General features: G+C 40.3%; 1 pseudogene; it reads right to left on the bottom strand.

Annotated features, from left to right (window-relative positions):
• Positions 1 to 11,737: 11,737 nt before the first annotated feature.
• Positions 11,738 to 12,674, bottom strand: LOC126074067 (olfactory receptor 24-like; annotated as a pseudogene).
• Between the last annotated feature and the right edge of the window lie 11,845 nt (positions 12,675 to 24,519).

Raw genomic sequence — 24,519 nt, forward strand, 5'->3', positions numbered from 1 at the left:
CCACTGAAAACACATGGCTTGTGTCAGGTGCACCATAGTACTGAAAGTGACACCTTTGCTTTTTAACACTCTTTAACACTTCTGTCTGTATGTTCCCCACACATCTGTCAGTTTGTCACACTGTGGTCGCCTGCATGTTGCTGTAAAGCTGGAAGCTATGCCACCAGTATTTCAAATACCAGCAGGGTCACCCGTGGTGGACAGGTTTCGGCGGAGCCTCCAGACTAAGACAGACTAGGAAGAAGGACCCAGTGGTCTACTTCTGAAAACATTAGCTAGCGAAAAGTGTGTGAATAGCAGTAAAGATTACAGCCTTGGAAACCCTATGGGACAGTTCCACTCTGTCCCATAAAAAAAAGGGTTGCTATAAAAAAAATTTTTTTTTTTTTATAATTCAGAACCCTACAGCAATAGATCAGTTTTTTTTTTTTTTCCTGTAAATCAGGCTATTGTTGACCAATGAGATTCTGAGAGTGTTTCAATAGTGAATTGTATAAGCCAATCAGAAATAAACTTTTCTTTCAGTATTTTGTCAATATGAGCCAAGTACTTTTCTACACGTGGTTTGGTGCTACCTGACTGATGAATCTTCTGCCCAAATAAACCTCATCTAATAGATTAATTTTATTATCGACTCAGTTTCTTTTGACAAAGCTAAACAAATATAACTACTGAAGCAAGTGGTAAAATATAATAATTTATATTTATATTCATAAAGCCTGAGAGCTAAAGAATTATAAGATTTATGAATATAGGCAAGATATGGAACACAATGCATTAGTTAAACTTCATTGAGTACTTATTATGTGCCGGGCATTGAACTAAGTGCTTGCAGTGGTTATGGGGTTGACTTCCCAACAGTCAAAGCAGGAATCAAATCGAGATGGGTCAAAAAGGGGCATTTTAGACAAGGTGGTCAGGGAAGGATCTGAGGGAATAATAGGCCCAGATGATAAATATTTTAATAATGCTGGGGGAAGAAAAAAACATTACAGGGAACAGGAAGTGAAAAGGACCTGAGGTGGGACTGTGCCTGGCGCAGTTTTCATACAGCAAGGACTCCAGTCTGTGACTGAAGACGAGAGAGTAAGAAGGAGAGAAACAGAAACGGGAATAGAGGAGGAAGATTGCAGTCTTATAGAGGCAGTGTCTTATTGTTTATTTCCAGTATCTAGTGTTTTAGAATATGTTTGCTGAATGAATAAATACTTGAATAAGGAATGAATGAGTGAATGGACAAATTACTCAACCTACCTGAGCCTCAGTGTCCTCACCTACCAATGATGATAAGAAAGGACCCACCTCATAATGGGACATATAAAGCAGTTAGAACTGCTTGGCACATAGTAGACTCACTCTGCATGTGTGCTTAATAAATAAAAGCAAGAGTAAACTAAGAAGCCTTAATTCCTGCCTTTTCAGGAGCCCTTATTTCTGAGAATCCAAATCCATTCTCAGAGTCCCTGAGAGAAGACAGGGTCTGTGAAGGTCTCTTTCACACATAAGGAAACTGAAGTTCAGGGCTCATGGTTACATGTCTGGTAATTGCTAGTGCCTTTGAGAACCAGACTGAGTGTCCATGCAGTGGACTTGGAATGTGACACTCACTCTGGAGAGCTGTGCTAGCTGAAGCTCAGTGTGCAGTACCCATGGCACTGGACCAGGGGGAAAGCAGGTCTTGGTTTCAATCTTGCTGTATTACCCTTGGGCAAGTCTCTTAGCCTCTCTGAGCCTCAGTTTCCTATCCACAAGCTGAAAATATTTCCTATCACAGAGGTCAAGAGTCTATTAAGATAAACACCTTACTCAGCCTAGAAGAGTCCTTGGGTGGTACAAATGATTAGTATGCTAGGCTGCCAACCAAAAGGTTGGAGGTTTGAGGCACCTTAGAAGAAAGGACTGGAGAAAAACTGCCAAAAAATAAGCCATGGAAAACCCTATGCAGCACAGTTCTACTCTGACACACATGGGGTTACCATGAGTTGAAGTGGACTCAGGGCAACTGGCTTTACTTTGGCTGGAGCAAATGTTGTAAATGGAAATGGGAGGAAAATTTTGGGACCCTCGCCCACAGGAGACATTTAACAATGTCTGGAGACACTTCTGATTGCCACAACTGGGGAGAGAAATGCTACTGTGTTTAATAGAGGTCAAGGATGCTGCTAAACATCTTACGATACAACAGAGAATCATCCAGCCTCAATGGCAATAATGCCTAGGTGAAGAAGCCCTAAGCTAGAGCATAGTAAGCACTCCATGCATGCTATTATGACCATCATTAATAAAAGGATTTGTCCTGGTACATGGTACGTTTTAGATACTTGTGACAGCTAATTCCTGACTTTCTAGGACACACCCCTCTTCATAAAACAGATCAGTAAACATCTAATCCTGCATTGTCTAATGGAAATATAATGCAAGCCATATACATAATTTGAAATTTTCTAGTAAGCATACTTCAAAAAGAAAAAAGAAGACACTATGCTGAGTGAATAAGTCAACCAATAAAGGACAAATATTGTATGACCTCATCTACATAAAAAGACAAGAAAAGGCAAATGTATAAAGACCAACGTTTATTAGTGGTTGCCAGAGGTGGGAGGGAGGGGAAGGGGGAGTTCATGGTGATGGAAAAACCACATTTATTAAGAGTTGGGTTGCACAGCTGATTATTGCAATTGCTGTGAAAAAGTTGTACACCTGTAAAAAGTTGAATTGGCAGAGTTGTGTAATAGATGCTTTTACAACAATGACAATAAATAAATAAATAATAAAAGAGTAGCTGCTGAGGCTGCTTGTGTACAACCCAACACCGCATGGGATTTGGCTTCTCGGTTTGGAGGTTTATAGGGTTATGGTTTCAAGGGACCTCCCAGTTAATTGGTCTAATAACCTGTTTAATGTTTCTGTCATAACTCCTAGCTCGGTGCCTTAGTGCCTGAGGTCTTAAAAGCTTGCAGTAGGCCATCCAAAGCACAACAATTGGTCTCTGTTTGCCTGTAACAACAGAGGAAGAAGGAGAGTCAGGGATAGAAGGAGGATATGGAAGATGTGGCTAATTGCCTTCATGAGCAACTGCCTCCTTTGCCATGAGATCAGAATAACTGGATAGTGCCCAGCTACCCTTACCGAACATTTTGATAAAGGATTATAGAGGAACCCTGTTCTATTGGGGGAAAATACAGAACAGAATCTCAAATTCTCATGAACTCCAGATTTTCTGGAATCACGGAGACTGGACGAATCCCTGAAACTACTGACCTGAGATAATCTTTAAACCTTGAACCAAAAATATTCCCCGAAGTCTTCTTAAAATGAAACGATAGTTTAACTCGAGTAGTAAAAAATGTCTGCCTTGAGCATTATGCTCTTTTAAGAACTATGTATATGGGATAAAATTGACAAGAGCAACTCAAAAGATTAGATGGAAACCTTAGGGGTCAGTGAGTTTATGTTAATGGTGGACAAACAGCTCAGAAAAGGAGGGTGACAATGGTTGCACAACTTGAAAAATGTATTCAGTGTCACCGAATTGTACATGTAGAAACTGTTGAATTGCTATATGTTTTGCTGTGTATTCTCAACAGCAATGAAATAAACAAAAAATTTTTTAAAGTAAAAAGAATCAGATAAAATAAATGTTAATGTATTTTAACTCAACATGTGAAATATATTATCACTCAACATGTAATCAGTAACAAATTCTTTTTTTTTTTTTTATACTACAAATGAATTCTGACTCAAACTACCCAGAGCTAGCCCAGACTTCACAGGTTAAGGGCACAGTTCTCCATAAGGTTGCCCTCATTTCACACACCAGCTGCAAGCTTGGGAGTCTCCAGCCACCTTTACTTTTGATCCCAAATTCAAAATCTTCCTTACCCTCCCCCAGGTTAACCAGATTTTTTTATTGGGGTTTCATTACATAGGCAGCACTGATTAAATCATTTAACTCAGTCTCCAACCCTCTCCTCAGAGTTTGGGCTGATATTAAGTAGATCAAAGCTCCAACGCTCTAATCACAAGATGGGCCTTTCTGGAATGGCCAGCCCCTATCCCAAATCATCTCTTTAACATAAACTCTCTGGAGTAGTCCTGGGGCCCACAACGGGTCACGCCATCACTACAACAACAAAAACAAACTCATTGAGATAGGTAGGGATTTCATAGTGACTGTATAGGGCAAAGTAGAACTATCTTATAGGGTTCCATGGCTGTAAATCTTCACAATAGCAGACTGTCACATCTTTCTCCCATAAAGTGGCTGGTGGATTCAAACCTCTGCCCTTACAGTTAGCAGCCATGTGCTTAGTCACTGCACCTCCAGGGCTCCTTAAGACATTCCAATCACTAGGGTAACTCCAAGGGTTTAGAGATTCCCTATCAGGAACCAGAGACTAAGATGCTCCTGACCCAAGCCATGGTGTTTTCATTGCCTCATATGCTTGTGAAAGCTAGACAATGAATAAGAAAGACCAGAGAAGAACTGACCCCTTTGAATTTGGTGTTGTTGAAGAATATTGAATATAGCATGGACTGCCAGAAGAAGGAACAAATCTTTCATGGAAAGAGTATAACCAGAGTGCTCTTTGGAAGCAAGGATGGTGAGACTTCGTCTCATGTACTTTGGACGTGTGATCAGGAGAGTCCAGTCGCTGGAGAAGGACATCAAGCTTGGTAAAGTAGAGGGTCAGACACATGGAGGAAGACCCTCAAGGAGATGGATTGACACAATGGCTGCAACAATGGGCTTAAGCACAACAAAGATTGCAAGAACGGCGTAGGACCAGGCAGTGTTTCACTCTGTTGCATGTAGTTTTGCTGTGAGTCGGAATTGACTTGACAGTGCCTAGCAACAACAAACCTATGGACCCTGGTAGCACAATTGCTATGTGCTCATCTGCTAACTCAGAGGTCAATAGTTTGAACCCACATCCACCCCTCGAGAGAAAAGACATGGCAATCTGCTTCTATGAAGATCACAACCTTGGAAACCCTATGGGGGCAGTTCTACTCTGTCCTATAGGGCCATTATGAGTCTGAATCTACTCAACAGCACACAACAAAATCTATGGGCTAGGGTTCTGGCATGTTGGAAAAGGCTTGTCCTGATGCACAAGAGCTGATTTTCAAATTGTCAGGAATTTTGTAAGCTGATTGTTAAACAGTAACCAAAATCAAGCCCATTGCCATTGAGTCAATTTCAACTCACGGTGGCTCCGTGTGTTACAGAGAACTGCTCTGTAAGGTTTTCTTGGCTATAATTTTTATGGAAGCAGATCAACATGTTTTTCTTCTGTGGCACCACTGGGTGTGTTCCAACTGCCAACCTTTAGGTTCGTAGTCAAGTGCAAACTGTTTGTACCATGTAGGAACCTTTGATTAACACAGGCATCATTATAATCAAATTACAGAAATTTACAATTATGTGATATTTAAGAAAAGGTAATAAATAATCAAAACGTATCATTTCCTAATGACTTTACTATATTTAATCATTTTCTGTGATCTTGAGCTTATTTGTGCCTATCGTATCTTTATGGTGGGAACAGTATAGAATGGTGAGCTACTGCACATCTCTTCCCAACTCTGCTTCATTGACATCACTGGTAGCTTGAAATCAGCCGTGATGGGAATGTTTATACCATAGGAATCAGCAAACATTACAAATCAGAACACCCTCCCTTCTGATAGCCAGTTATTAAATATTTACTGGCACACCTGGGTTACATACTACTGTGTACTGTGTTGATGTTGTATACCGCAGTCGATTCTGACTCATAGCAATCCTATAGGACAGAGTAGAGATGCCCCATAGGGTTTCCACGGCTGTAATCTTTAAGGAAGCAGACTGCTATATCTTTCTCCTGTGGAATGGATGGTGGGTTCGAACAGCCAACCTTTTGGTTAGCAACCACACACTTAACCATTATGTCACCAGGATGTTGGCAATACAATGGGAAACAAGATACATAGATTCTCTGCTCTTGTGAAGCTTACACACCTAGTGAAGTAAATTGAGCTCCTAGGTCCAGGCAGACATCACCAATTTTGCCAATTTTAATCCCACAAGAAGGAAAAATTAATTAATCACATGGAGTTTGCTGGGGGTTGCAGGGCTCCAAAAGCTTTTGACCAAAGGGCTCCCAGCACAGCTCCCCCAACACCTGAGTGCAGTGGAGAGCTCCTCTCCCTCGCTTCATCCCCACTGCTGATGTCCACAGCCATCCTCCCTTCTGTGCTCAAGGTACAGAGGCCTGGGGTTCTTATCATCCACCTTGGAGATAATTGAAGCAGTACCTTTTGGATTTACCCCAGGTCTCCAGGAGAATCAGCAATGAGGCTGAACTGAAGGGAAAACCACAAATTCTAACTCAGAATTACCCCCCCCCCCACTTACCTACCCTCCAGTTCTGGCCCCACACCTGTGCATCTACTGAAACGACAAAAACAGAAAACCCAAACCTGTTGTTGTTGAGTTGATTCCAACTCATGACAGCCACATGTTACAGAGCTGAGCTCCACAGGGTTTTCTTGGCTGTAAACTTTACAGTAGCCCATTCACAGGGCTTTCTTCTGTGGTGCTGCTGGGTGAGTTTGAGCTGCCAACATTTGGTTAGTAGTCAAGTGCAAACCATTTGTGCCGCCCGGGGACAAATGGTTTAGTGCATCTAGCTACTCATCCCTAAAAAAGGGGCTCTCATCTCAGTGCCCATGTGCCCCTAGGAGCCCACGGTTGGGGCTCATCAATAATACTACAATCATAATTGAGCCTGTACTGTTTGCTACACATATTCTTTATCTTGTTTAATAATCTAGTAATCAAATGAGGCAGATATTGTTATTATTATCCCCGATTTACAGAGAGAAAACTGAGGCACAAAAGCAAAGAAACTTGCCCAAGATGGCGTAGCTGGCTAGTGGTGGGCCTGGAATACCAGTCCAGGCATCCTGACCCCACGGTTTGTTCTCCCAACTGCTTCAACAGCAGAAATTATGCGAGTGTCCACGAAACTGTGTTTAGCTTGGGGGGCACTGCTGGCTTTTGTCAGATCCTCAGTAGGACCAGGGACCTCCCCCCCAACCCCAAGAGGGTATGAGCAGCTACTTTAAGATGACTTATTCTCAAAAGCCTCTTCCATCTTCCTTGCCTCTGCAAAGACCTGAGGCAGGGACTACAGGTCTTATTACTAACCAGCTTAGGTTGCACTCTCTGCACTGTGTCCTAAGGAATCATCACTCTGTAGAAAGGAAACTCCTCTTTCCTTTCCCTAACCTTGTTCCTGGCGTTCCTTATAGGGTCTTCCTCATATTCCCTGAAACCTGGTGCTCTCCTGATAGCTCAAACTTCCTTTTAGACTCTCTGGGGAAACGACAGCCTCCTCCCTCACCCCAAAGCACAAAGTGGGAAAGAGGCAGAGGTCAGAAAGGGTTAGGAGCCAGAATTAGCAGGTCTATACCTGGCAAGAGGTCCCTGGGTGGCACGAATGATTTGCACTCCACTACTAGCCAAATGGGCAGTTCTACTCTGTCTGATAGGGTCACTATGAGTCGAAATCAATTCGATGGCAACTTTTTTTTTTTTTCCACTAACCAAAAGGTTGACTTTTCAAATCCACCAGTGGTGTCATGGAAGAAAGGCCTGGTGATCTGTTTGCATAAAAAGATCACAGCCAAGAAAACCCTATGGAGCAGAGCTCTACTCTGTAACATATGGGGCTGCCATGAGCTGGAATCTACTAGATGGCAACGAGTTTGAATTTTTTGGTTTGATACCTGGCAAGAAGAAGCTGTCTATAAACCTGTTCAAAGAAGTTGAGTTGAGGGACATGAGATGGCCTAGCTTTGTGTTTCTGCTGCCATCATGTGCCTCACTGTGGTATAGCAGTACTCCCAAGTCCAGTCTTTCTAGAATGTGTCCAGATCAGCATTAATGTCCAGCCTCTAGGTGTTGAGAATGACTCCCATGACACTGTGGGTCAACCTGCCTGAAAACGTACCCACTAGGTGAATGTTGGTGTGGTGGGAAGCCTCCAAGATGGTACCTAATGATCCCTGCCTCATGGTATTCATTCACTCCCTCGTGTAATTCCCTCCCTGGGTGTGGGCTGGACCTATGACTTGCTTCCAGTGAATGGAATATAACAAAAGTAATGGGATGTCACTTCTAATATTAGGAGACTATGGCTTCCAACTTGTTTGCACCATCATTCTTGGCCCTTTCCTCCCTTCCTCCACCTCTCTCTGTCTCTCCCTCTGTGTCTGTCTCTCTCCATGTGCCTCTTTTTCTGTCTATCTTTTCTATCTGACAAGAAACCGATGTCTTTGACCGGTCAGCGAAAAACAGTTCTGCCCACAACCATGTGAGTAAGCTTGGAAACAGATCCTCTAGCCCCAGTCAGGCCTTGTATGTCCAGAGCCCCAGCTGACATCTTGATCACAGACTGTGAGAGACCCTGAGCCACAGGCACCTAGTTAAGCCATGCCCAGATTCCTGACCCACTGAAATTGTGAGATAATAATGTCTGTTGCTTTAAGCTGAGTTATATGCTGGGTTTATAACCCTTTCAGAATTTATTCCGAGATTGAGGGGACAAACCTAAGTGTAAAAGAGATGGACAGGCCTTTAGACTTATTTAAAACCTACTCATTCCTTACCTTGCATTTGGAGTTCTCTCTCTCTGGCATACTGTCCTGTTCTCTTCACAGGGATGCTTCCTTCTTGGCCTTCAGGTCTCAGCCCAGAGGTCACCTTCTCAGAGAAGCCCCCACCAAACCTCAGATTAAAATACTCCCCACAACCCCTCCACCTCTTTGTCACATTACCTTGATTGATGTCTTTGAGGTCCTCCTCACCATCTGTAATTGTCCATTTCACTATTTATTTGTTTATTGTCATTTTCCCGACTGGACTGAGAATGATTATTTTGTGTTGTTTAATTTTATTTTTAAAACCAATGTTAGTAAAATTGACTTTCATTTGGTGTTCAGCTCTGGGAATTTTATCCCATGAATAGTTCCTTTGGAGATGGAGAGAAAGAGCACCATCTGACATTTGCTGGCCTCTTGAAAGTCACTGCTCTGCAGTTAGGATACAGAACACTACCATCACTGCAAAAACTCCTTGTTGCCCCTTCATAGTCACAGAGAAGGGATTTCTGTGCACCGTTTTTTATCATTCTATCCCAGTGAGTTGAATAATACCTAGCACAGAGTAGGCATTTTGTAAATATTTGTTGAATGAATGAATGAAACAAATATTGTTGCCAACAAATCATGGAAGTTGATATTGCAAAGACTAATGGGAAAAAAAACTCTCATTTTGCATTGTGACCTTTATTTCTCAACACAAAACAAGAGAGAGACAGTTTGGATGACAGAATCTTAAGAGATTTTTATTGGCCCATGGTATCTTTCATTCCATGGGGTGGGGGCAAATCAGCACTTCAACTCAAGCTGGATACAGACAGAGTTGTTCACAAAGATTCTAAGTGTTCCCAAATTGTAATAATTTCACAAGTCTCAGGCAATTCCAATCCTCTCCCAGCATCCACTGTCACTAATTGCATTCACATGGTGGGGGAAAGGAGGGAATTTAAGAGGAGAGAGCTGTAGTTAAACTTTTACCTGTTTTTTGGCTATGTCAAAAAGTTCCTGACCATACTTATGGACACCCTATGCAAATTCCAGTCTTCTTAAATTCTATATTTTACCCACCGGAATATCCACCAGAAAGCAGATTTCCTTCATAAATCCCACCTGTGCTGTTTAAAATAGGTGCTTATACCAGGTCTGCCAAAAGAATGAACAAATTTGTTTTGGAGTAAGTACAACCAGAATGCTCCTTAGAAGCAAGGATGGCGAGACTGAGTCTTACACACTTTGAACATGTTGTCAGGAGGGATCAGTCCCTGGAGAAGGATACTGTGCTTGACAAAGTACAGAGTCAGAGGAAAGGAGGAGGACCCTCGGCGAGAAGGGTTGACACAGTGGCTGCGACAATGAGCTCAAGCATAACAATTGTGAAGATGACGCAGGACCGGGCAATGTTTTGTTCTGTTGTGCATTGGGTCGCTATGAGTTGGAACTGACTTGACAGCACCTAACAACAACAACATACCAGGTCTAGGAGTTCCAGGTTGGTGCAAATGGTTAAGCACTTGGCTGATAACCGAAAGATGCAGGTCATCCAGAGGCACTTTGAAAGAAAGGCCTGGTGATCTACTTCCAAAGGGTTGCAGCTATGAAAACCCTATGGAGCGCAGTTCTATGCTGATATACGTGGAATTGCCACGAGTTGGAATCAGCTCAATGGCAACTGGTTTGCTTTTTGTTGTTGTTGTTTGTTTTATAACAAGGCCAAATATGTTCGTTCAACTGAGGAAATCCAATTTAATTATGTTAGAAGGAAAGTAACAGAAGAAAATTAGATTTATGGCTATTGGTAGCCATTTTGCTTAAGATAATTTCAGCTTTCTAGCACCATTGAATATTTCTGACCCCTTCAAAGTCACTACTCATTGCATTTTAGCTGTAAGTCTCCATATGAGTGTTTGATTTACTCCACAATACATTAAATGTAATTTATTGCCTTCACAGGAATGACTAAATGGGACAACACGAGGAAGCGTAGCACAATGTGTGGCAGAAGGTAAACATACAATAAATAACTGTCATTCCTGTTATAAGCAGTGTTACCACTCACGTGCATTCCACAGGATAAATGGAAATTGGGACATGCCTAGGCTTTCTTCTGACTTAGAGATTTATTACTTAGTAAATTGGTATTTTCTCTGTTGGCTCTGCAAGTATATACCATCAGTTGGTGATTCCCCATTTTCTTAGTGCGTGGTCTGAATCTCTTTTTCCTCTTTCTCACCTGTGGCTCCCACTTTTCTCTAGCACATTCCTTCCAAATCCACTACAGGATACGGTTGGGGGGGGGGCAAGGGCAGGGTAGCATGCGCCTCACTCACATATTCTCTGAATTTTGTTCCTGGAAGTCAAGAGAGCTGCCTGGTTCTCAGGATAATGTCCAAACTCTTAGGGTGGCTTCTAAAGTTATTCTTGACTTGGCATTCCCCAAGTCATTCACCATGACTGAATTTTTCACTTCTCGAATGAATCCCTCTCTTGCACTTTCTCTCTCACCTTTCTACATACTGTTTTCTTAGTTTTAGATAATTGTGTTTGCCTGAACAGCACCATCATATCCTACAAATTTGGCTCTCTTCTCCCAGGAAGTCTTCCCTGATTCTCCCCTCTGGATTCTTCAGAAGTTCCTATTGTATCCTACTCTTCCCCCTTCAAGGTTCATATCCCATTCTATTGAAATTACGTGATCAATATGTATCTCCCACACTTATCAATAAATCCCAAACTATAGGAATCATTCCCCTCTGACTCACCATTGTATGGGCAGCACCTAACATCAAGCCCAGAATAGGTTCTCAATAAATATTTGTTTAGTGTTAAATGGATTCTGAACCAGGGTGTATCAAAACTGGTTAAACCAAAAAGATCTTTCTGAGAAGCAGCATGAAACATACCAGAAGGACTCAGTGATTCTAGTATTTGGCAAAATAGTTACAGTACCATCTTGAGATTTCCTTTTAACCTGTTGACATTAAAAATTAAAATTGGCTACTCTTCCAATCTGTCCCAATTTCAGGCTTTGGTCCAAGACCCCTGAGTTTTAGATTTTTTTCTCCCTGGAAGCTCCCAGGGGTCCTGCTGGTCAGGAAGATGAGGTGATTTTTTTGCTGATGAGATTCTTCAGGGCCCCCTTCAGGTCCCTGTTCCTAAGGCTGTAGATAAAGGGGTTCAGCATGGCGGTCACTGCAGTATACATTACAGCAGAAGCTTTCTCCTTCATGGCTGTGCTGACAGATGGACACAGATAGACCCCAGTGGTGGTCCCATAGAGAAGAGCAACCACAGAGAGATGGGAGCTGCAGGTGGAAAATGCTTTCTTCCTTCCATTTGCAGAGGGGACCTTCGTGATGGCTACGGTGATGTGAGCGTAAGAGGTCAGAATGCATATGAAGGGAGTGGCTAACACCATCCTTGCCACAATGAACACAAAGATCTTGTTCATGGTGGTGTCAGTGCAAGAAAGCTGGAGAAGGGGAGTGAGGTCACAGAAGTAGTGAGGAATCTCATTGCTGCTACAGAAAACCAAGCAAACCATTAGGAGGATGTGGGTGAGGGAGATGAAGGAAGAAAACACCCATGGGCTAACAGCCATCAAGACACAGAGGCGTGGACTCATGATGGTGGTATAGTGCAAGGGGTGACATATGGCAACAAACCGGTCATAAGCCATCACAGCAATTAATATACTGTCAATGATGCCAAAGAAATGGAAAAAGTACATCTGGGTCAGACAGCAAGGATAGGAGATGGACTTTTCTCGTGATTTGGATGTTCACCAACATTTTAGGGATGGTGTTGGTGGTGAGGCAGAAATCAACCAGGGAGAGGTTGACCACAAAATACATTGGGGTTTGGAGATGGGAGTCTGACCTGATGGCCAGAATTATTAACAGGTTTCCCATGGCTGTGACCAAATACATGCATGGGAACATAGCAAACAGGAGATTCTCCTGCTCTGGGTTTTCTAAAAGTCCCAGAAGGATGAATTCAGATGCACTGGTTTGGTTCCTTAGTTCCATGAGCATGAATCCTCCGCAAGTATTGAAAGGGGGAAGTTACACAAATGCTACAGAGAAGATTCTGGGAAGTTAGACCAGATTATGCCCAACTTCCCTTCTGGGTTAATTACACACCAGCTTAAATCTTGCCCTTTCAGGCATTGACATAGTTTATATAAACTCCTATATCTGTGGAATAGTCCCCATTTCAGACACAGATTGAGACAGTATACAAAGCATGGACCCTTTTAAAAGGATTATTAAATGATATATTTTAGATTAAATAAATTGAATTCAGAAAGAATAACTGATGTCCAAGATGGAATCACTAGCCATTAAATTGTATATATGTAGGAAAAATTTAAACACTGATTCTTAATAGAAATGTGTATGCAAACAAGGTGAATTAAAATTCCATGGCTTCCCCCAGATGATTTCACTGATGAATCCCACCAGGAACTAATAAGTGATTATAGCAAGGCAGCAGCATACAACGTTAACATAGAAAAGCCAACTTCTTTACTAATACCAGCAACGTACAATTGGAATTTTGACTCAAATACAACATCATTTACATTAGCACACAAAAATAATAAAAGAATTAGGTATAAACCTAACAAAATATGTACAAGGTCTATATGAGGAAAGGTATAAAATTCTGATGAAAGAAATCAGAGAAGACCTAAACAAATGGAGATCTTTTTCATGTTAATGAATAGGAAGACTTAATATTATTAAGCTGTTCTTCCCAACTTCATCTATAGATTCAACACATCTCATTCAAAATCACAGCAAGTTATTTTGTATATATTGACAAATTGATTCTAAAGTTTGTATAGAAGGGCAAAAGACCCAGAATAGCCAACACAATACTGAAGAATAGCAGAGTTGGAGGACTTCCACTAACTGACATCAAGACTTACTATAAAACTACAGTGATTAGAACAACGTGATACTGGTGAAGAAACAGACAAATAGATTAGAGGGACAGGATACAGGGCCAAGAAACAGACCCACATGAATATAATTATCTGATATTTGACAAAGGAGCAAAGACAATTCAATGGAGAAAGGACAATCTTTTCAACAAATAATGCTGGAACAACTGGATCTCCACATGCAAAACAATGAATCTAAACAGAGCTTACATCTTTCACAAAGATTAACTCGAATATGTACCATAGATGGGAGATGAAAGATGGTGAAGTGAGTGGACAGTCCCACTTACTCCCCCAGCAACTAATCCACTGAATGATGAATAAAAACAAACACAGGCTGAAATCTCAGAACTTTAGATGGCAGCAAGGTGTTGGATGTTTGGAGTGAGTGGAGAGAAGGAGAGGGGATGCCACAGAAACTGGGAGGACATACCCACTAACATCGGGAGCACTAGCTCTTTGCAAATATTTTGTGATGGAGCTGAGCCACACTCCAAACAGGGAACACAGAAAGGGAGCTAATATGAGGAAGCTGCATCCTGATTTTTTTTTTTAAGGTGGCATAAATTGGCCGGGGAGTTCACAGGTTGTGCAACTTGGAGGGAATGAAGGGATCAATGGTCCTTCTAGTCTCAGTCAGACCATTAAGTCCGGTCTTTTTATGAGAATTTGAGGTCGCATCCCACTGCTTTTCCTGCTACCTCAGTGTTTTTTTGTTGTGTTCCCTGTAAGGGCAGTCATCAGTAGCAGCCGGGCAAGATCTAGTTCTTCTCGTCTCAGGCTGATGCAGCCTCTGGTTTATGTGGCCCTTTCTGTCTTTTGGGCTAGTAATTATCTTGTATCTTTGGTGTTCTTCATTCTCCTTTGGTCCAGGTGGGTTATGATCAATTGATGCATATTGGATGGCTGCTTGCTAGCATTTAAGACCCCAGATGCCACTCTCCAAAGTGGGATGCAGAATGTTTTCTTAATAGATTTTATTATGCCAATTGACTTAGATGTCCCCTGAAACCATGGTCCCCAAACCCCCACCCCTGATACACTGGACTTTGAAGCATTCAGTTCATTCAGGAAACTTCTTTCCTTTTGGTTTAGTCCAGTTGTGTTGACCTCGCCTGCATTATGTGTTATCGTTCCCTTCACCTAAAGTAGTTCTTATCGTCTATCTAATTAGTGAAAACTCCTCTCCCTCCCTCCTTCCCCTTTCTCGTAACCATCAAAGAATATTTTCTTCTCTATTTAAACTGTTTTTTCAGTTCTTATAATAGTGCTCTCTTACAATATTTGTCCTTTTGCAACTGGCTAATTTCACTCAGCATAATGCCATCCAGATTCCTACATGTTATGAAAGGTTTCACAGATTCCTCATTTTTCTTTATTGACGCATAGTATTCCATTGTGCAAATATACCATAATTTATCCTTTCCTCCGCTGATGGGCACCTTGATTGCTTCCATCTTTTTGCTATTGTAAACAGTACTGCAATGAACATGGGTGTGCATATATCTGTCCGTGTAAAGGCTCTTTTTTCTCTAGGATATATTCCAAGGAGTGGGATTGCTGGATCATATGGTAGTTCTATTTCTAGCTATTAAAGGAAGTGCCAAATCAATTTCCAAAGTGGTTGTACCATTTTACATTCCCACCAGCAGTGTAGAAGTGTTTCCAACTCTCCACAACCTCTCCAACATTTATTATTTTGTGTTTTTTGGAATAATGCCAGCCTTGTTGGAGTGAGATGGAATCTCATTGTACTTTTGACTGGCTTTTCTGTAATGGCTAATGAAGAAGACCATTTCCTTATGTATCTGTTAGCTACCTGAATGTCTTCTTTAGTGAAGTGTCTGTTCATATCTTTTGTGTATCTTTTAATTGGGTTGTCTTTTTGTAGTTGAGTTTTTGCAGTATCCTGTAGATTTTAGGCATAAGACACTGATAAGAAATGTTTATAGCTAAAAACTTTTTCCCAGTCTGTAGATAATCTTTTTACTCTTTTGGTGAAGTCTTTGGACGATCATGTTGTTGTTGTTAAGCACTGTCGATTTGGTTCCAACTCATAGCAGCCCTATGCAAAACAGAACAAAACACTCCCCAGTCCAGAGCCATCCTTACAATCCTCATTATGCTTAAGCTCATTGTTGCAGCCACTGTGTCTCTCCACCTCCAAAGTATGTAGAATGCAGTCTCACCATCCTTGCTTCTAAGGAGCATTCTGGCTGTGCTTCTAAGACAGATTTGTTCATTCTTTTGGGAGTCCATCTTCCCCAACACCACGATTCAAAGGCATCAATTCTTCTTTGGTCTTCCTTACTCATTGTCCAGCTTTCACATGCATATAATGTGATTGAAAATAACATGGCTTGGGTTAGGCGCACCTTGGTCTTCAAGGTGACATCTTTACTCTTCAACACTTCAAAGAGGTCGTCTGCAGCAGATTTACCCAATGCAATGCATCTTTTGATTTCTTGACTGCTGCTTGAATGGCTGTTAATTGTGGATCCAAGTAAAATGAAATCCTTGACAACTTCAATCTTTTCTCTGTTTTTCATGATGTTGCTCGTTGGTCCAGTTGTGAGGATTTTTGTTTTCTTTATGTTGAGGTGAGTAAAGAATGAGCATAGATGTTTGATTTTTAGGAGCTCCCTGTTATCTAGTTTTTCTTCTCCATTGTTAATAATGTTTTGTATACAGTTTATGCCATGTATTAGGGCTCCTAGCATTGTTGCTATTTTTTCTTCCATGATCTCTATTGTTTTAGATTTTATATTTAGGTCTTTGATCCATTTTGAGTTAGTTTTTTCAGTGGTGTAAGGTATGGATCTTGTTTCTTTTCTTTTTTTTTTTTTTTTCCCAGATTGATACCCAGTTATGCCAGCAGTATTTGTTAAAAACACTGTCTTTTCCCCATTTAACTGACTTTGGGCCTTTGTCAAATATCAGCCGCACATATGTGGTTGGATTTATGTCTGGATTCTCAATTCTGTTCCATTGGTTTATGTATCTGTTGTTGTACCAGTACCAGGCTGTTTTTACTACTGTGATGGTATAATATGTTCTAAAATCAGGTAGAGTGAGGCCTCCCACCTTGTTCTTTTTCAGTAACGCTTTACTTATCTAGGGCCTCTTTCCCTTCCATATGCAGTTGGTGATTTGTTTCTCCATCTCATTAAAAAATTGTCATTGGTATTTGGATCAGAATTGCATTGTATCTATAGAAATGTTTTGGTAGAATAGACATTTTTACAATGTTACATCTTCCTATCCATGAGCAAGCTATGTTTCTCCACTTACATAGTTCTCTTTTGGTTTCTTGCAGTAGTGTCTTGTAGTTTTCTATGTATAGGTCTTTTACATCTCTGGTAAGATTTATTCCTAAGTATTTTATCTTCTTGGGGGCTACTGTAAATAGTATTGATTTGGTGATTTCCTCTTCAATGTTCTTTTTGTTGGTGTAGAGGAATCCATCTGATTTTTGTATATTTATCTTGTATCCTGATCCTCTGCTGAACTCTTCTATTAGTTTCAGTAGTGTTCTTGAGGATTCTTTAGGGTTTTCTGTGTATAAGATCATGTCATTTGCAAATAGAGATACTTTTATTTCTTCCTTACCAATCTGGATGCCCTTTATTTCTTTATCTAGCCTAATTGCTCTGGCTAGGAACTCCAGCACAATGTTGAATAGAGTGGTAATAAAGGGCATCCTCGTCTGGTTCCTGATCTCAAGTGGAATGCTTTCAGACTCTCTCCATTTAGGATGATGTTGGCCGTTGCCTGTTGGCTTTGTATAAATTTCAGCTATTATGTTGAGGAATTCTCCTTCTGTTCCTATTTTGCTGAGAGTTCTTACCATGAATGGGTGTCGACCTTTGTCAAATGCCAAAGTTCGACACCCATTCGTGATAAGAACAGTTGATAAGTTGATAAGATCATGTGGTTCTTGTCTTTTTTAGATTCCATTAATTGTTTTTCTAATGTTGAACCATTCCTGCATACTTGGTATGAATCCCACTTGGTCATGGTGAGTTATTATTATTATTTTTGATGTGTTGAATTCTATTGGCTAGAAGTTTTTTGAGGATTTTTGCATCTAAGTTCATGAGGGATATATTTCTGTTATTTTCTTTTTTTGTGGTGTCTTCACCTGGTTTTGGTATCAGGGATATGCTGACTGCATAGAATAAGTTTGGGAGTATTCCATCCTTTTCTATGTCTGAAATACCTTTAGCAGAAGTGGTGTTAGCTCTTCTCTGAAAGTTTGGTAGAACTCTGCAGTGAAGCTGTCCAGCCTAGGGCTTTTTGTTGTTGGGAGTTTTTTGATTACCCTTTCAATCTCTTCTTTTGTTAAGGGTTTATTTAGTTGTTCTACCTCTGTTTGTGTTAGCTTAGATAAGTAGTGTGTTTCTAGGAATTCATTCATTTCTTCTAGGTTTTCAAATTTGTTAGAGTGCAATTTTTTCTAGTAATCCGATATAATTCTTTTATTTTCAGTTGCGTCTGTTGTAATATCGCCATCTCATTTCTTATTTGTGTTATTTGCTTCCTCTCCTATTTTTCTTTTGTCAGTTTGGCCAATGGTTTATCAATTTTGTTGATTTTTTCTCAGAAACAACTTTTGGTCTTCTTAATTCTTTTGGTTGTTTTTCTGTTTTCTATTTCATTTAATTCTGCTCTAATTTTTATTATTTCCTTTCTTCTAGTGCCTGAGGGTTTCTTTTTTTGTTGTTCTTTTTCTATTTGTTCAAGTTGTAGGGATTATTCTTTGATTTTGGCCCTTTCTTCTTTTTGTATATGTGCATTTATTGACATAAAGTAACCTCTGGGCACTGCTTTCGCTGTGTCCCAAAGGATATCATAGGAAGTGGTTTCATTCTCATTGGATTCTATGAATTTCTTTATTCTGTCCTTCATGTCTTCTATGACCCAGGCATTTTTGAGCAGGATATTGTTCAGTTTCCAAGTATTTGATTTCTTTTCCCTGCTTTTTCTGTTATTGATTTCTACTTCTGTGACCCTATGGTCAGAGAAGACACTTTGTAATATTTCAGTGTTTTGGATTCTGCTAAGGCTTGCTTTATGACCTAATACGTGGTCTATTCTAGAGAATGTTCTGTGAGCACTAGAAAAGAAAGCATACTCGGCTGCTGTTGGGTGGAGTGTTCTGTATGTGACTATGAGGTCAAGTTTTTTGTTGTGGCATTTAGATCTTCCATGTCTCTATTGAGCTTCTTTCTGGGTGTCCAGTTCTTCACCAAAAGTGGTGTTCCGAAGTCTCCTACTATAATTGTGGAGCTGCCTATCTCACTTTCCAATTCTGTTAGAGTTTGTTTTATGTATCTTGCAGTCCTGTCATTGGATGCATAAATATTTAATATGGTTATATCCTCCCAGCATATCGTCCCTTTAATCATTATTTGGTGTTCTTCCTTATCCTTTGTTGTGGAGTTAACTTTAAATTCTAGTTTGTCAGAAATTAATATTGCCACTCCTGCTCTTTTTTGATTGTTGTTTGCTTGATACACTGATATATTCTTTTCCATCCTTTGAATTTTAGTTTCTCTGTGTCACTAAGTGTAAGGTGTATCTCTTGTACTCAGCATATAGACAGATTTTTTTTAAATCCAGTCTGCCACTCTCTGTCTCTTTATTGGTGCATTTAGTCCATTTACATTCAGCGTAATTATGGATAGGTATAAAAAAAAAATGAGTTTAGTGCTGTCATTTTGATGTCTTTTTTTATGTGTTGTTGACAGTTTCTATTTTCCACTTTTTTTGTGTGCCAAGTAGTTTATCTTTATATATTGCCTTTTCCTCTTCCTCGTAGTTGATTTTGTTTCTGCTGAGTCTCTATTTTTTTCTTGCATTTTATTTTGATGAATAGGAGAGTTAGTCACCTTTGTGGTTACCTTAATATTTACCCCTATTTTTTAAAGTTTAAACTTGACTTTTCTTTCCTTATATCGCCTTGTCTTCCTCTCCATGTGAAAGATCTATGACTACATTCCTTAGTCCCTCTTTATTGTTGTATTGTTGTCCTCTTTTACACAATGACATCGCTGTGTCCTTGTTTTGAACATTGTCTTTAATCCTGATTTACTTCTGTCCTTTCCCTGTCGGGATGGACATCTGATTGCTCCGTCCAGTTTCCTAGTCTTGGGTTGAGATCTGATATTATTTTGCAACCAAAGAAGTCCCGTTAGTATTTCTTGTAGTTTCGGTTTGGTTTTTATAAATTCCCCAAACTTCTGTTTATCTGGAAATGTCTTAGTTTCACCGTCATATCTGAGAGACAGTTTTGCTGGGTATATGATTTTTGGCTGGCAGTTGTAAGTCATCCCAGTGCTTTCTTGCCTGCGTGGTTTCTGCCGAGGAGTCCAATTTTATTCTTACAGACTCTCCTTTGTAGGTGACTTTTTGTTTATCTCCAGCTGCTCTTAAAGTTCTCTCTTTATCTTTGGTTTTGGCAGGTTTGGTTATAGTATGCCTTGGTGACCTTCTTTTGAGGTCTGCCTCATGTGGTGTTCAATGAGCATCTTGTATAGAAATCTTTCATATCGGGGAAGCTTTCTGCCAAAAAAATCTTCAATAATTCTCTCTATTTTTTCTATTATCACTTCCTGCTCTGGCACTCATAGGTCATGCCTCCTGATAGATTCCCACATGATTCTTAGGGTTTCTTCATTTTTTTTTTAATTATTTTATCTGATTTTCCTCCAAATATATTGGTTCCAAGTGCTTTATCTTCAATCTCACCAATTCTGCCTTCCAGTTGCTCAGTTCTGCTCCTCTGTCTTTCTATTGAGTTGTCTCATTCTGTAATTTTATTGTTAACCTTCTGAATTTCTGATTGTTGTGTCTCTATGGATTCTTGCAGCTTATTAAATTTTTCATTATTTTCCTGAATAACCTTTTTAATTTCAACTGCTTTACCGGTGTGTCCCTTGGCTTGTTCTGCATATTGCCTGATCTCCTTCATGATCTCGTTCCCAATATCTTGAAGAGTTCTGTATATGAATCATTTGCATTCTGCATCTGGTAATTCCAGGAAGGCACCCTTCATCCACAAAATCCCTTGATTTTTTGTTTTGAGAGCTTGTTGAAGCAATCACAGTCTGCCTTTTTATGTGATTTGGTATTGACTGTTGTCTCTGAGCCATCTATAAGTTATTGTATTAGTTTCTTTTATGTTTGCTTACTGTCTCCTAGCTTCTTGCTTTGTTTTGTTTTGTTGTGCCCAAATAAGTTGTTTGAGTGAGCTACCTTGATTGTTTTTGCCTTTGAAGCTCTAACGTCCTGTCACCAGATGGCTAGAGCTTTTATCAGGTGTATCAGTCTAGGAGTCCATGCACCCTTCTTGTATGGATTAAGCTCATGTGTCCAGGCAGCTGATCATCAAGTGTGTGGTACAGGCTCTCTCCTACAGTCTTACAGAGGAAGGGGTGGTTGGTGTATTTACCAGTATCTGGTTGAAGCAGGGGGACACTCTAAATAAGGCAGAGGGCTGACAACCATCCCCTGAGGGTCTGTGAGGAAAGTGCATACCTGTTCCCTAAAGCACATATGTGGGTGGGTTCTGCAGAAGGACCACAGGCACCCAATGCTTTTGGTTGTAAGAACTGGGAGGTACCAATTATCTTTGGACCCCTGTCATGGGTGGCTGGATTTCCTGAGTGGAGCCACCTGTCCTTAAGCCCCTGATGTGGGTAGGTGAGGAGGCTGTTTATTAGGCAAAGTGGTGTCAAACATCAAACGCCCACCTCTCCACCACACAGCTGAAACAGTTGCAATCTGCCAACAAGGTCCTGTTCTCCTGAAATAGCCCCACACAAGTCTATGCAGGGTGGAAAGATGTTCAAAGTCCATGGATCATTTATGCTTGGACAGGAGCTGCTTCTGTCCTGAGTTTCCCAGGTTAGTGGAGCTGGCAGATTATCTTTTTTCCCAGTTGGGAATTTATTCCTTTTCCAAGGCTGAGAGAATGGCTCAGGTCACTCAGCAGAGCCTATCTCAGGCCCAGGGAAATCAACAGCGGCTGAAAGAGGCTTGGAGCCTGAGGGGATGGTAAAATATATGCAAGTACTTAGCTTTTGCTGAGAACACCATTATTCTCTGTTGCGGACATGCGAGTAGGCTCTGAGGCTGCCTGTTTCTTCCTGAGGAAACTGCTGCTGGTACCCTACCACCAGCCTGGTGCTGTCACTCCTGGGAATGGTGTCTGTGGGTTCCCAGTGATTCAAGTCTCGCAACTCCTCCCGCTTCCGAACCATCTCTCCCTCTCCCTGCCACTCGGTCCATTTTCTAACTTTGCTTTTGATGTTCAGGGCTCCTAGCTTGTCAAAAATATAATTGTTTCACTTGCTTTTTCAGGTCTTTGTTGTCAGAGGATCACCAGAAGGTTCTGACTACTCCACCTTCTTGGCCCCCAACTCATGGACAGTTTTATTTATAAATAAGTTGTATTACAGAGAATGGGTCCATATTCAATAAAAATAAAGACCTCATTAGAAATACCATAAACATATACTTCCCAAAGAAGGGAAAATAAATGGAATATAGGGTGTGAAAGAGCTCTAAACCTCATAATAAATAGTATTATGTAATAATAATTTATTCCCTCTAAATTGCCATAATAAATGAAAATGTGTTGGTGACGACATGAAGCAACACAGACTTCTAATGGAGGCTTAAACTAGCTCATTGACTTAGGAAAACTCTTTGGAACTACATGGAGAATAGGCTCAATGTTATAGCCAACAAGGCCATCCCAGTATAAAACTCTAACTCATTTGCACCAGGAACGTGTAAAAAATACTCAACTTTATTCACAATAGCAAAATGTTAGTTACCGAAAGTTTCATTTACATCAGAGAGGGAACTATTTTTTTTTTATATCATCCTACATAATGCCCCAATGCATCTGTTAAATTTGTCATATTGTGATGGCTGAAATGAACTGGTACTGGCCATTTTGAATCAGAAAATAATATGGTCTACCATGTCAGGAATGACAAATTGAAGATGAATGGCATTGCATTCATCATCAAAAAGAACATTTCAAGATCTATGTTGAGGTGCAATTCTGGTAGTGATAGGATAATATCCATATGTCTACAAGGAATTCCAGTTAATATGACTATTATTAATTTTACCCATCAACCTCTAAGGCCAAACTTGGAGAAATTGAAGATTTTTACCAATTTCTGCAGTCTGAAATTGATCAAACATGCAATCAAGATGCATTGGTAATTACTGTTAATGGACTGTGAAAATTGGAAACAAAAAAGAAAGATCCATAGTTGGAAAATATGATCTTTGTGGTAAAAGTGATGCCAGAGAAGGCGTGAAAGAATTTTGCAAGACCAATAACTTCTTCATTGCAAATACCCTTTTTCAACAACATAAATGGTGACTATTCACATGGACCTCGTCTGATGGAACACACAGGAATCAAATCGACTACGTCTGTAGAAAGGCACTATGGAAAAGCTCAATATCATCAGTCAGACCAATGTCAGGGGACTGAGAGCAGAATAGATCATCAATTACTCATATACAAGTTCAAGTTGAAGCTGAAGAAAATTAGAACAGATCAGTGAGAGACAAATTATGACCTTGAGTATATGTCACCTGAAATTAGAGACCATCTCAAGAAAAGATTTGATCCATTGAACACTAATGACTGAAGACCAGATGAGTTGTGGAATGACATCAAGAACATCATACATGAACAAAGCAAGAGGTCATTGAAAAGACAGGAAAAAAGAAAAGACCAAAATAGATGACAGAAGACACTCTGAACTTACTCTCGAGCATAGAATAGCTAAAATGAATGGAAGAAATGATGAAGTAAAAGAGCTGAACAGAAGATTTCAAAGGGTGACTCAAGAAGACAAAGTAAAGCATTATAAGGAAAAATGCAAAGACCTGAAGTTAGAAAACTGAAAGGGAGGAATACACTCTACTTTTCTCAAGCTGAAAGAAGTGAAGAAAAAATCCAAGTCTTGACTTGCAATATTGAAGGATTCTATGGGTAAAATAGAAGCAACGATGGGAGACTATGTTTCACATACTTTGGACATGTTATCAGGATAGATCAGTCCCTGGAGAAGGACATCATGCTTTGTAGAGAGTCAGTGAAAAAGACAAGATCCTCAGTGAGATGGTTTTGAAATAGTGGCTGCAGCAATTCGCTCAAGCATAACAACAATTGTGAAGAAGGTGCAGAACTAGGCAGTGTTTTGTTCCATCGTACATAGGGTCGCCACGAGTCAGAACTGACTTGACAGCACCTAACAACAACAATGATGGGGAAAATATTAAATGACGCAGGAAGTGTCTAAAGAAGATGGAAGGAATACACAGAGTCAGTGTAACAACAAAAAAAAATCGACATTTGAACATTTCAGGCGGAAGCACATGATCAAGGACCAATGGTGCTGAAGGAAGAAGTCCAAGCTGCACTGAGGACATTGGTGAAAAACCAGGTTCCAGAAATTGACGGAATACCAAGTAATGTTTCAATAAAGGGGTATAGTGCAAGAGGTGCTCACTCATCTAAGCCAAGAAATTTGGAATACGGCTACCCTACCAATGGACTGGAAGAGATGCATGTTTGTGCCCTTTCCCAACAAGGATGATCCAACAGAATGTGGACATTATCAAACAATATCATTAATATAACACACAAGTAAAATTTTGCTGAAGTTCATTCAAATGCAGTTAGAGCAGTACATGGACAGGGTACTGCCAGAAATTCAAGCCAAATTCACAAGAGGATGTGGAACCAGGGATATCATTGCTGATGTCAGTTCAATCCTGGCTGAAAGCAGAGAATACCAGATAGATGTTTACCTGTATTTTATTGACTATGTTAAGGCATTTGTCTATGTGGATCATAAATTATGGATAACATTGCGGAGAATGAGAATTCT

The sequence above is a fragment of the Elephas maximus genome, chromosome 3 (assembly GCF_024166365.1).
Source record: "Elephas maximus indicus isolate mEleMax1 chromosome 3, mEleMax1 primary haplotype, whole genome shotgun sequence".
NCBI lineage: Eukaryota > Metazoa > Chordata > Mammalia > Proboscidea > Elephantidae > Elephas > Elephas maximus.